Raw genomic sequence first — 14,164 nt, 5'->3', positions numbered from 1 at the left:
CCCACCCCCCACCGTCCCTCCCCTATTTCCCCCCAACTGACCCCAGTGTGTAGTGCTCCCCTCCCTGTGTCCATGTGTTCTCATTGTTCAACACCCGCCTATGAGTGAGAACATGTGGTGTTTGATCTTCTGCTCTTCTGTCAGTTTGCTGAGAATGATGGTTTCCAGGTTCATCCATGTCCCTACAAAGGACCCAAACTCATCGTTTTTGATGGCTGCATAATATTCCATGGTGTATATGTGCCACATTTTCCCTATCCAGTCTATCGTTGATGGGCAACACAACATATCTACAACCATCTGATCTTTGACAAACCAGACAAAAACAAGCAATGGGGAAAGGATTCCCTGTTCAATAAATGGTGTTGGGAAAGCTGGCTAGCCATGTGCAGAAAGCAGAAACTGGATCCCTTCCTGACACCTTACACTAAAATTAACTCCAGTTGGATTAAAGACTTAAACATAAGACCTAACACCATAAAAATCCTAGAAGAAAATCTAGGCAAAACCATTCAGGACATAGGTGTAGGCAAGGACTTCATGACCAAAACACCAAAAGCATTGACAACAAAAGCCAAAATAGACAAATGGGACCTAATCAAACTCCACAGCTTCTGCACAGCAAAAGAGACAGTCATTAGAGTGAATCGGCAACCAACAGAATGGGAAAAAATGTTTGCAGTTTACCCATCTGACAAAGGGCTGATATCCAGAATTTACAAAGAACTAAAACAGATTTACAGATTTCTATTTCTATGGAATCATTTCCCTTCCTTCACTTTCAGTCTGTGTGTCCATATTAATAATATAAGTCTCTTGTAGAAAGTATATCGCTGGATCTTTTATTTTTTTTAATGCATTCAGCAACTCTGTATCTGTTTATTGGAGAATTTAATTCATGTGCACTTAACATAATTATTGACAGGTAAATACTTACTACTACCACATTGTAATTTGTGTTCTTATTGTTCTGACTGGTATTTTGGTATTTTCTTTTTCCTTCTTCTCTATCTTCCTTTGTGACTGTATGGTTTTTGGTGGGGTTATGCTTTGAATCCTCACTTTTTATATATTGTGCAACTACTATAGGTTTTTGCTTTGTGGTTATCATAGGCTTATTACATAACACATCTTATCCTTATATCAGGCTACTTTAAGGGGCTAACAACTATAGTTTCATTCAAGAACTACGCTTTCACTTCCTCCTCTCCCACACACTTTTTCTGATTTTAATATGAAATGTTTACATTTTACTTTTCTTTTATAATTTGTTTCTCAAAACTAATTTATTTTCACCTCAGTTGTTTAAAATGCTCTTTTCTTTTAATCCTCATAATATGGATAAAAATTTTTACACACCACTCTTACGGGATTAGAGAATTCTGAGTATGATTATGTATTACTTATACCATTGAGTGTTTCACTTCTTTATGTTTTTGTTATTAATTAGTAGCTTTAAAGAACTTCCTTTTGCAATTCCTTTAAAGCAGGCATAGTGATGATGAACTGCCTTACCTTTTGTTTGTCAGGGTAAGATTTTATTTCTCCCTCAAATTTGTAAGAACAATTTTACTAGGTAAAGTATCATTGGTTGAAATGTGTATTTGTTTTGCTTTGTTTTCTTAAGCACTTGAATACATCATTCCACTTTCTTCCAGCCTGTAAGATTTCTGCTGAGAAATCTGCTGAAAGCTGTATTGGTGCTTCCTTAGATGCAATATGTTTCTTATCTCTTGCTGCTTTCTTTGTCTTTGATTTTTGGTAATTTGATTGAGATATGTCTTGGTGAATTCCTCTTTGAACTGAATGTTATTGGTAACCTGTGGGCTTCCTGTACCTGGATTGTCATCTTCCCATAGATCTGGTAAATTTTCACCGAATATTTCTTAAAGATGTTTTCTTTTGTTTTCTGGAACTCCTGTTATGTGAGTATTACCTCCCTTTATGGTGTCCCATAATTCCTATGGTTCTTTATTCTTTTTCATTTTTTCTCAAAAAGACTGAATAATTTCAAATGTTTATCTTTGAGCCTGAGGATTCTCTCTTCTAATTAATCAAATCTGCTCTTGAAACTTTCTATTGAATTTTTCAGTTTAGTTATTGTATATTTTTTATCTGTAAGATTTCTATTTTTAATTGTTACTATTTTTAAAAATTCTCATTTTGCTCACACATTGTATTTCAATTTTTATTTGAATTTATGTATATATAAATTTATATATATATACATATATATATATATATATGTATATATATATAATTTCCCTGAACTGCTTTTTAAGGATTATTTTAAATTATTTGTCAGTCATTTCATAGATCTTCGTTTCCTCTAGGTACATTATTGGACCTTTTAGGCTTCTTTTGTGGTGTCATATTTCCCTGATTTTTAACAATTCTCATGTCTTTATATTGATGCCTATATATTTGAGGAGACAAATGCTTCTTTCTGCCTTTATGGACATTCTTTCATGGTAGCAGTTCTTTGCTAGTCTACACTGAAAATTCTGGATGAGTTGGCTGATAGCAACACCAGGCAGAAAGACATTGGTTGACACCAATTTTCCAGGTGAGATAGGTCAATTCCTGTTCTCTAATGTTTAATGATACTATTGTCTGTGCTCCATTCTCTGGTGAGACCACTGGCTAAATTCAGCTGTCAAGCAGAGTTGCTATCTAGGCTCCATGGTAATCTGTGACCAAGCAGTGTTGCAGGTTGTCCTCCCTGGCTAGGAGGCACTGTTATTTGGAATATATAGTTGGGCAGGGCCATGTGCTAAAATGTGAGGCTGGGTAAGGTATCTCAGGTTGCTACTTAGCCACACAAATTGGGCAGGGTGAGAGGCAATGTTCTGTACATGTGATGAACTTGGGCTTGCTTTGCTGCTTAGGTTAGGCTTAAATAGAGCACAAAGACTTGGTGGAGTTACTGCTCAGCAGCTGGGGTTGGATGGGTGCCAATGTGCCCTCTTAGTTTATTACTGACTTGAATTTGTCTCCAGGTATGAGGAAGACTTAGCTAGAGCACAAAGGCTCTGTGAGGAAGCTGTCTAGGGACTCAAGGCTGGTAAATCTGTGGACTATGATTCCTGCAAAGTGATGTCATTGACTATTCTCTCTGATATAGCACCGATGTTGACCAGAATGCAGAGCAATGAATTCTTCTAAGATTATTCCCCAAATTTCCTAGTCTAATATCTGAGAATGTGAATAAAATAGATACTATTTCAATGATTAGATTATGTTATGGCACAGGTGACTCTAAAACGGAGATTATTTAAATGATCCTGACCTAACTGTAAGAGTCCTCAAACGCCAGGAGTTTTTTATGGCTAATTGCAGAAGAGAAAGCCAATGATTTGGAATTCAGGAAGGATCTTACCTGCCATTGCTGGTTTGAAGTTGGCAAAGTTCACTTGACAAAGAATGAAAGTGATCTTTAGGAGCTGAGAGCAATTCTCAATTGATAGTGAACAAGAGAATGAGAACCTTAGCCCTGCAACTGCAGAAAATAAGCATAAGCTTAGAAGTAATATTTTCACAGAGCCCAGGCACAGTGGCTCATGCCTATAATCCCAACACTTTGGGAGGCCAAGGAAAGAGCACTGCTTGAAGCCATGAGTTAGAGATCAGCCTGGCCAACATGGTGAAACCCTGTCTCTACTAAAAACACAAAAATTATCTGGGCTGGGTGGCACATGCTTGTAATGTCAGCTACTCAGGAGACTGAGGCATGAACATTGCTTGAACCCAGGAAGTGGAGGTTACAGTGTGCTGAGATAGTGCCAATGTACTCCAGCCTGGGTGACAAAGCGATTCCCTGCCTCCAAAAAAAAAAAAAAAAGTAATATTTCCACTGAGCCTCCAGATGGATGGGAACTCAATCAGACAACATGTGGATTTTATCCTTTCAATGCTCTGAGCAGAAAACCCAGCACACTATATACTAAACTTCTATATAATCACATTTTGAACTAATTAACAGATATTGTTTCAAGCCACTAAGTTTGCAGAAATTTCTTGCATGGAAATAAAAAAACTAATGCTAACCAAGGTGGTCTCATTTTTAAACATAAGTTTAATAGTTGTAAATACATACTACACAGAAAACTATCATTTAAAAAATAAATAAAGTATATTTTTCATGAAAGAGCTTTGATATGACATTTCAAACTTTCTTTGGCAAACATAAATCTAATTTATCTTCCCAAGTATAAACTATTCCATTTCTAAGCCATTCTAGAAAACCCTTTCCCAACATATTTCTGTGTGAAATCTCACTACTATGAAATTTCTGTCTAAATCTTCATTTCCTCAGGTTAGTGGCAATTAATGTAATATGTGGATACTACCTGCTGCTCCTACCTAGGCATGTTATACCTTATAAACAAATGTATACAAACTGTTGTGAAAATGTAAAAATACATAAATAATCTCCTTAAAGCTGTTAGAGATGGAAGGGAAGGAACTGCAATGGGACTTAGAATGGCAGCAAGAACCCAGGGAATTTTAGCAACCATTTTGTTTCTCTTTCATAAACTGCAGGATTTTTCTCTTAATGCATTTCTAACAGCCAATTTTCTCTAACTTCTAATAACTTTAGCTTCATCTTGTCATAATATGATTTACATGTATAGCAAATTTTTGAGTTCTGGTCTTTTTCTCCATTGGCAAATTATTTCCATACTTCTGACTCAGAGTTGTAAGAGAGAGAACCTGGCTGGATAAGCTCACTTTATTCCACCAGTCCCCATTTAAAGCCAGTAGCCAGTCTAAGGAGGGCTACCACTGGATTCCTGAGACAAAAGAAGGGTGAGATTACAATCTCTAAAATTTACTGCCTATGCAGGCAATAGAGATAGCTGCTTCTAAAAACAGACTTTGCCCAGTGGTCATTAGCTCTAATAAAGACCTCATATTTATTTTCTCTGTCTCTCTGATTTACAAACTAAAATTTGCCTTATCTCCTCCTACTGAGATTAGAGAAAAATCACACTTACTAATAGGTGGGAGACATAGGTACAAAAACAGATCTTTTCAATTAAAAAACTACAATGCAACTAAGCTTTCCACAGAAGATTTTACTCAAAAATAATTTTCTTATATGTTACTATAGTTGTATTATAACTATATGTCTATAAATGTAAATGGAAAATAAAACTAAGCTGAAGTTAATTTTGAAACTATCAGATACTCAGAATTGAGCTGGGAATAAAGTTATTAAATTGTGTCCCTCAATCTTTCAAAAAATATTGGCCAATAAATAAGAATTTGGGTTTGACATTGCTTATATTAAGATGAACATTCTGGTTCTAATTTAGCCAACAGTGAGCAATGCTCTGATCAAACAGTTCTTTAATTTCAAGAATATAATAAATACTATACAAGTTCCAAGGAGATAATATTACCCTTTTCTTATATAACTAAAAATAACCTGTCAATTTAATCTTTCCTTTGGATCATTAGTGATTCCTAGACACATACAGAACAGGAGAGAAAGGCACAGCCAAAGGAGATAATAGCTTGAGTAATAGTAAAGCAGAGGTGAAAATGAACAATGCCAGTTTAGATAATATGAAGACATGGAACAAAGCATTAAATTGTTTTAGAAGTTGGTTTATAATAGATTAAGCCCTTGAAATATAGGATGTATGGATAGAAATATGTAAAAGACACTGCTCATAACAATCTAATGAATATAATACATTTGATAACAATAACCGAGGTTTGTCTGGCCTTCAGTTAACTTTATGTCAGGACCTGTTCTTTATATGTATTAACATACATAGCTCTCACAATAACCCTTTGATATAGATGTTATTTTTTTTTCCATTTTACAGATGAGGGATCTGAGGCAAAGTAATTAAATGACTTGCCCAAGCTCAAATAGCTAAAAGAGAAAGCTAAAACCAAATATATTTTACATGCTAATATATAATTTTGTTACTAAACCTACTTTTTCTAACCTGTTTATTTTTCTATTTTGTGTATTTTAAGAAAATTAGGTACAGAATGTAAAGAAATCAATGATATACCTGTGAGTATGGGAAGCTATAGATGAGTATGTTTCTGTGTTACTAATTCAAGAGCTAATTGGAGAGAAAATGGCAACATGAGACTCTAGTTTGGTTTGGATTGGACAAAGCACAAACTTGTTGAACCTAAAAAGTATGTTCATTTTTAAATGCATTTGGAAAACTAATAAACGACAATTATTTTATGGGCAAATTTCCTAGTAGGTCATTTTTAACTCTGAAATGTTTTGACTATCCAAGGCAACAATCAATATGCCATTCATTTCAAAGAGCAGATAGTTTATAACTCTGAGTTGTTATTTATCCCCAGTTCCCACAATTTATCTATTTGGAGACCACAAACTTTAATTCCTTTTTCAGAATTTAACTATGTTTTCCTTCATCTAGTTTATAAAATTGAGATCTATGGAAGTGTATTAGTTCTTGCATTGGTATAAAGAAATGCCTGAGACTGGATAATTTATAAAGAAAAAAATGTTTAATTGGCTTATGATTCCACAGGCTATACAGAAAACATGGTAGGGTATCTGCTCAGCTTCTGGGCAGGACTGAGGAAACTTATAATCATGGGAGAAGGTAAAGGGGGAGTGAGCATTTCACATGGCTAGAGTAGGGGAAAGAAAGTTATGGGGAAGATGCCACACACTTAACCAGATCTCATGAGAACTCTATCAGGAAAAAAGCACCAAATGGATGAGCTATACCATTCATTAAGGATCCATTCCTAGGATCCAATCACCTCCCACCAGGCTTCACCTCTAACACTGGGAATTACAATTGAATCGAGATTAGGGTGGAGACACAGATCCAAACCATACCAGGAAGCTTCTTGTCAATTTATTCTCTGGTGGGCAATAATTTGTGATAAATACTAGTCTTAAAAATAAAAGTAAAAAGATGATTTTCATAAGAAAAAAATCCTAGTCTTTTTTGTGGTGTTTGTTTGATTGTTGTTGAATGGACTACCATAGAAAAGAACGCATCAAATAAATTAGCAACTAGTGATTTTTTTCTCTAAATTTGTACATAGCTACTAATATTCATTGATACTGCCTTTTTATCAATCAAGTTCAGGGAGCTAGAGAAGCATACTTCCCAACCACTCCATTTCACCTCTTCAGGCAATAGAGCCCTATGTATTACTGATGTATTTTATTCCATTGATGGGCTTATACTCTTGGTTGAAAAAGTTTTCATTAGTCAACTACTCATGTACTGAATTTAACTGAAGGCTGGAGAAATCAAGATCCAAAATAAATAGGATCACCATAAACTTGCATAAAAATGTAGAGATGCTGATCTGTTTGAATGACAGTGGTTAGTAAATTAGTAGTCAATAGTAAATTAGTTTCATTTTAAATAGAAGTAAATTAGTAGTCCATTAATGTTATTTTTAAACAATCTAGGAAATCTTCAAGTAATTGGTTTTCATTTTCCAAATGGAAGTTTTTTGAACATAAAAACTTCTACAACTTATTGAAATGTGATGGTTTTCCTTTGACTCAAGAAACTCTTCATGTGGTCTTCTCATGTTTTCATTGTCTCTAAGTTAACTCTAGTGGTCTAATTGACCCAAAAAAATCAGCAACTTTGAAAGAAACCACTGAGGTTTATATAGTTTTATTAGACATTTCTCTAAAGCCATTTTATTTCAAGCTCTTTTAGCTGTATACAGTCACTTTCAAAAGACATCTTTGTTTTCTTTTATCGTTCTCTGTCTAGTCAAAGGTCTTAATTACTTTCTAAGTAAATATATAGTAATTAAATTATAATCTAAGGTTTATATGAAAGTTGAAGACTTCATTGCTTTAGGCTTTAGACTTTCAATCTCCTGCAAAGATAAAAATCAGATAATTTCCTTACCAAGTAACATCTGATTTGTATATGCAGTGTTTAATAAATATCATCTAAATGGTCTCTCAGTTGTTCACACATATGTAAATAACCTAACAGGGAATGCTTACTGGTGCACAGCTAAATTTCCAGTTTTATTCTGTAAATTTTTTCATGAAAGTTTTCTTCTAATGGCACACTTCAGGTCATATTTTCTTTATCCCATGAAAGGTGGTCAGAGGTGGCATGCCAATTACCAGTAGGAACAATTAAGAGTGGTCCAATTCTCTGTAGTCTCTTCACCTAACGTAGAAAACCCTAAAGTTAATATGACAGAAGATCCTGTATCAGTCCAATTCCCTGAGTGACCGCAGTAAGCAGAACCCCCACTGATCTGCAGTGGTATGTAGCATAAACACACAATAAATCTCTGTTATTTTAAGAGTTCTTGGTATATTACAAATATAAGTCTTTTATCACATACGTGTATTTTTTCCCAGTCTGTGGCCTGTCTCTTCACTCTGTTATCAGTGTCATTTACAGAGAAAACTTTTAAATTTTAATAAAGTACAAATAATTTTTTTCAATGCATTGTGCTTTTGGTATTGTATTTAAAACTAATACCTGAACATCAGGTCATGCAGATTGTCTCCTATTTTTCTTCTAGAAGTTTTATAGATTTGCATTTTACATTTATATCTTTGATCCAATTTGACTTAATTTTGTGTGAGGTATGAGATTTATATGGAGGCTTATATTTTTGCTTAGGGATATCCAATTATTTTAACAGCATTTCTTGAAAAGACTATACTGTTTCCATTGAATAACCTTCACACCTTTGTCAAAATTAGATGGCTATACCTGCATATGTTTACATTTGAGCTCTCTATTTTGTTCCATTAATTCATGTATCTAATTTTTTTGTCAATGCCAGACTGCTTTGATTATAGTAACTTTATAATAAATTTTGACATCTGGTAATGAGAGTATTCCAACTGTTTGTTTAAAGAATTGTCTTTGTTTTTCCAGTCCCTCTTCCTTTCCATATAAATTTTAGAATTATTTTTATATTTACAAAACAAGGTTATTGAATTGTTATTGGTATTAGATTTAATCTATGGATCCGACTGGGAAGAACTGACCTCTTACCACTATGGAGCCTCCTAATCCAGGAGCATATCTTTTTTTCTATTTAGATATTGTTTGATTTATTTCCATAGTAATTTGCAGTTTTGTGCATACATATTTTATACACACTTTGCTAGATTTATAACTATTTATTTCATTTTTACTTTTGGTGCTACTATGTGCTTTTTAACTTCAAATTCCAGTTTGTCATTGCTGGTACACAGGAAAACAACTGGCTTGTGCCTCTTGCTTTAAACTGTTGCAATTTTTTTTTAACAATTGACTATCTCTTAGTGATTATAAAAATAGAACCTAAAGCATAATTATTCCCTTTAAAAAATCCTAAAATATGTCATGCTCTCTTAGGGACACAATAGCTGGCATTGGGAAAACTGAATCTGGAAACTGAAAAGATAATGATGCGTGCACTACAGCATGGAGATAAAACATTTGCTGAAGTCTATACTAACACGCAAGACAGCTCATGTTCCCAGTGTACTTGTAGCTCTAAGGAGCATATTGGAAAGCAAATGTTGGTTGTCTGTATTGGTTGCCACTGGATAGTTTTGCAATAGATTGCAAGAAACAAAGAAACTCAGGAAAGAATTAGCCAGTTTCCAAAGAAGAGGAGAAAGGAAATAGAATGAGTCCAGAAACTACTTTTTTCATCCCAAACAGCCAAAGATTGAGAAATACTTTGTGAGACAAACATTCACGAAAACCTTTTAATTAATTAAATAACCTCTGGGCATGGAGCAAATTAAGGGTATAAAGTTCAGTAATTTTGTTGTTAGTTTTTTAAAAAAGGATTCATAATTACATGCTCCAGTCTCAAAGGACCTAACACAAAGGAGAGAATGAGAAAGAGCATGAGAGAGAAAGCAAAGAAATGTAGCAGTTCTGGCAACTGTGTCTCAGAAAATAGTGTTAGTCTGGTTACAGACTCATGACTAAAATCAGACAGATAATACGTTTGGTGAGTTTCTGAGAGAGCTGTACTTCCTAAAGAACCAGGAGTCTGTTCTTCCAGACTTTAAATGATCTTTGAGCACCCAACCATATATAGGCAGGAAATGAGTTAAGAAAGCAGCACAGAGTATTCCCCATTGCCTACTTTAGATGTGGCCAAGAAATATATTGGAAAAAGCCAACTCTTACAGAGGGTGTAGCTAGTGACTTGCAAAACAATGAACAAAGGAGCTCTTCCCAAGGAATAGAATCAGAGCATAACCAAGGAACATTCTATACCTCCAGGATAGAGAAGCTCGTAATATCTTCCCAGTGGAATTTTAGAATTCAGGTGAATTGGGGCCTGTAGAAAGTAAGTCCCCCATTCTTTCTGTTTCTGAAGGAAAGTGTTTATGATCTTCCTTTTCCATCATTGCATATTGTGGGTGGGGGGCAGCACAGGGTAGGTAAGTGGTTGGGTAGGTGGTACCTTTTAGCTTTGTTTAGCTCACTATTCTCTAGTTCAAAGCAAGCCAAATTCAGACCTAATAAACAGAACAGTGCACATCCATAGAGAGGGCTTGAAGTTTAAATTCCATACCAGGACTGGAATGACTATTGAGTTGCCTCTCTTTACGTGGTATTGAGTATGTGCTGCCTGTAGGAAGGGGAGTAATCAGAATACTTACTGATCAAAAACGCAAACTGTAACGGATGCTACTATGATTTTCCAAGATTTTTAGGTCTCTTCTGCTTCCATAATCATTCACCTTTTATGTTTAAGTACAGTCCTAAGACTTATTTTAGTTAATGAAATGTGAGTGAAAGTGATGTGTCACTCTGAATAGAAGCATTTGAAAACTTCAATTCTCCATGTGTTTGTTGATTTATTTTTAACCTAGCAGGGCTAAGCCTGAAGTCTCACTTCAAATGGCAAAAGAACCTGCATCAAGGTAGTGTTTTTAAAAACCCCCTTATCTGCCAACCCACATTCTAAATATATTATGAAAAAGAAAGAAAAAAAAATGACATCACAAACCACTGACACTTTTTTTTTTACAGTTTTTGTTTTACAGCATAAGGTCATCCTGATTATTGCACCAGGCTTAACAACACTTGATACTTGGAAGATTAAACTCAACAACTTTGTAGATAAGTTAAAATTTTCAGATTATGCATGAAATGCTCAGGGAAAAAAATTGAAATTCTACTTCCTTCCAAAATGCATTAGTCATAATAAACACATAAGAAGAATAAGACATGCAGATCTGAAGCTAGGAAACCTTTTGAAGCTTGTTTTTTAAATCCTTCTACTTCCCTTTTCTGTGGATATTCAGTCTCCAGAGCGCCCTCATCTCTATCCACCAACCCTAACCTCTAAATATGTAATTGTACACAATTTAGAACATGATGGCTTTGGAGAATATGCAAAAGTGGTGCCATTTGAAGTTAGCAAAAATTATCTCCATTATTTGGTTTGGAAACTGGAGAAAACCATATAGGATGTAAAAATAATGAACAGGTTTATACACATTTATCCCTAGATGCAGTAGTCAATCATACTTTCCCTTCTCTTCTTTCTCTTGCCTTCTTTTTTCACTGTTATCTTTTTCCTATAGATAAAAGAAAGATCTTTTCCCACTTTGTATTGTTAGTATATGCTTTTTAAAAGGTATTTTAAGATAAAAATCAAAAATTCATATTATTAATTAGGATAATATATGTAATGGTATGTCCATTTAAGGTAGTTTTTCTCAGAAATCTGTTTTGTCTTATCTACATATTATACAAAGTCAGAATATGTTTCATTTTAGAACTTCAAAACCGAAACACAGAGAAGTATATCTGGCGTTTAATTATAACAGGAAATTTAGGTATTCTTGCTGGTGGAAACAATTTTGACTAAATGGTAATGTAGGATCTCAAATTTCATAATTATGAGGTGTGCCATTCATTATACTGAGAAGTTTTACTAAATGTTAAAAGATATATTACAATTTTATTATAAAATGAAGGCAGATATTTTATGGAATACATTCTAGCTCTCCTGTCTCTCAAGATATTATTAGCTATTATCCAGCAAACCATTTTCTTATACATTTCTTAACACCTAGATACAGCCTAAACTTTCCAATGTCTTACAGCTATGAGAAAGTAAACATATAATACACTAAGCTCCAGGGACAAGAAATCAACAAATACCTATTTGCAAACAGTTATTTTTCAATATTATTTCAACAGTAAATGGAGAACAAGTTGATTTTAATAAAATATTATTTTAAAAATACGGTTTTATAAAGCTATAAAGTGTCAACACAAAATACACACAACAAATTAAGTCTGTTAGTATAGAAGGCATTTTGATTCTCTCAGGAGTATGTTCTCAGGATCAGACCATTTACTGAGTGCTGTTTTCCATGACTGTGATGAAACTCAGCTGGGCCACTAACAGTCTTCTCCAGCGAGCTGGCAAGTCGAAAGGGAATTGCTGCAATTGGCATCCCTGCTCCCCACTCCCACTTCACTGCCCTCAGTGAAATTGACTGTCTGGGAAGACAAAAGTATACAGACAGAGAATTCAACATCAGGTTTAAAGCAGTGCCAAAACCCACTCTATTTAATGTAGACAGTGAGTTTCCACCCACAGCTTCCATGGCCTGTAAGTGTTCCAGTCCTGTCGGCTTATGAACAATCTTTTCCTGTGGACAACTGCCAGTTACTTGATTATTATATTTTTCTTTCTAACTTTGAACTTGAATTATCTTTCACCAGTTGAAAGTCTTTCAAAAGTATGCTGCAATAAAATTAACTCTTTCTATTAATTTTTCTTTTTATTTATAGAAAATTTAAGAATATGAGCCTCACTAGCAGCACTAAAGAAAAATTGGAGTCAGAAAAATAAAATAGAGTCTACATATTTTATTGTCAAAGAATAAGAAGCTGGTTGATGAAGAGAAAGTAGTTATCTTTGATATTGTATATTATTTCTTTCAATGAAGACCTCAACTTCTGCTTCTGTATCTTTCCTTTAACTTTTTGGAAAGTTGCATTGAATTTGTTCTCACATTCATGAGTATGGCCATACTGGCTGGGTTTCTCCAGCTAATATTTTTTCTCTTAGCATTCGTCATTATAGCTCCTCTTACTTGAGAATAAGGCGCATAATCCAGTATGGCCATATTAGACAAAAAAGAATAAAAAAACTTAACCAAGTTCATCACATTCTTAGTACACTGATATTTTTACCAATAAATATGATAATTAGCAATATGGACATGGTAATAATTGGCTTAAACACTGGACATAACTATCAACTCAAGAGACAACACATAGATATTCTTGAATACTTATCCTCTATGTAAAAATATAATAAATATTAAGCACTAGGTCTGGTTTACCTAGACCAACTAAAGTTTTCTATAAATTCCAAAAGTTTAAACTGTATTTCATTAGGAAAATAATGTGTAAGGTTTAAATCTTATGAAGGATTGGTAAGACTTTGTTTTTTTGATTTGTATATATGCATTGGTCCATATATGAGTATGAAATATCTAACTAATATGAAAAGGAGTGTAAACATGTCCTACCTTCTACAGATAAAAAACAAACTTAAGAGACATTTTAAAAAATGGTATTTTCTTCAAAAACACTCTTTCTCTGTTACATCCTCATGACACACAATATTTCCAACTCTCGGGTAAATGGTTCCATTTCATTTGAGGACAGGTGCCATGTGAGGTCAAGAGTACAGTGGTAGAACACGTAGTACACGTTGGCAGTAGGAGACATGACTTCTGGATAAAAGAATGAGAAACTAATGTTTCCATCCAGAGTGTCAGTTAAAAACTCAATATTTGGTGATGATGACGGGAGGGTGGGGAGGGCTTTGTATGACTTTCTCTTGATGTTTTTTATGATGTTTCAAAAATTTATACACTGCCCCAAAATAAACCACCTAGTTTTAAATAATAATATAATTGGAGAATTGTACAAATTTGAATGGTGCTATTTGCTTTGATATTAAAAAAATCTGCAAAGTAAAAAATATGGCTTTCCATAGGTAATTTTGGTATTCAAATAGTAATAATAACATAATTAGCGTAGAAAAGTATCTATGGACATTCTAAACAGTTGTCATAGGACTAGATTCCTATCCAGTTGGAAGGTGACAGAAAGATTTTTTAAATTCAAATCCAAGATTTCTTTCCATCTTCACTAGAACA

This window comes from Sapajus apella, unplaced genomic scaffold (assembly GCF_009761245.1).
Source record: "Sapajus apella isolate SASKATOON/1434 unplaced genomic scaffold, GSC_monkey_1.0 scaffold28, whole genome shotgun sequence".
NCBI lineage: Eukaryota > Metazoa > Chordata > Mammalia > Primates > Cebidae > Sapajus > Sapajus apella.
This window is presented reverse-complemented; position numbering follows the sequence as displayed.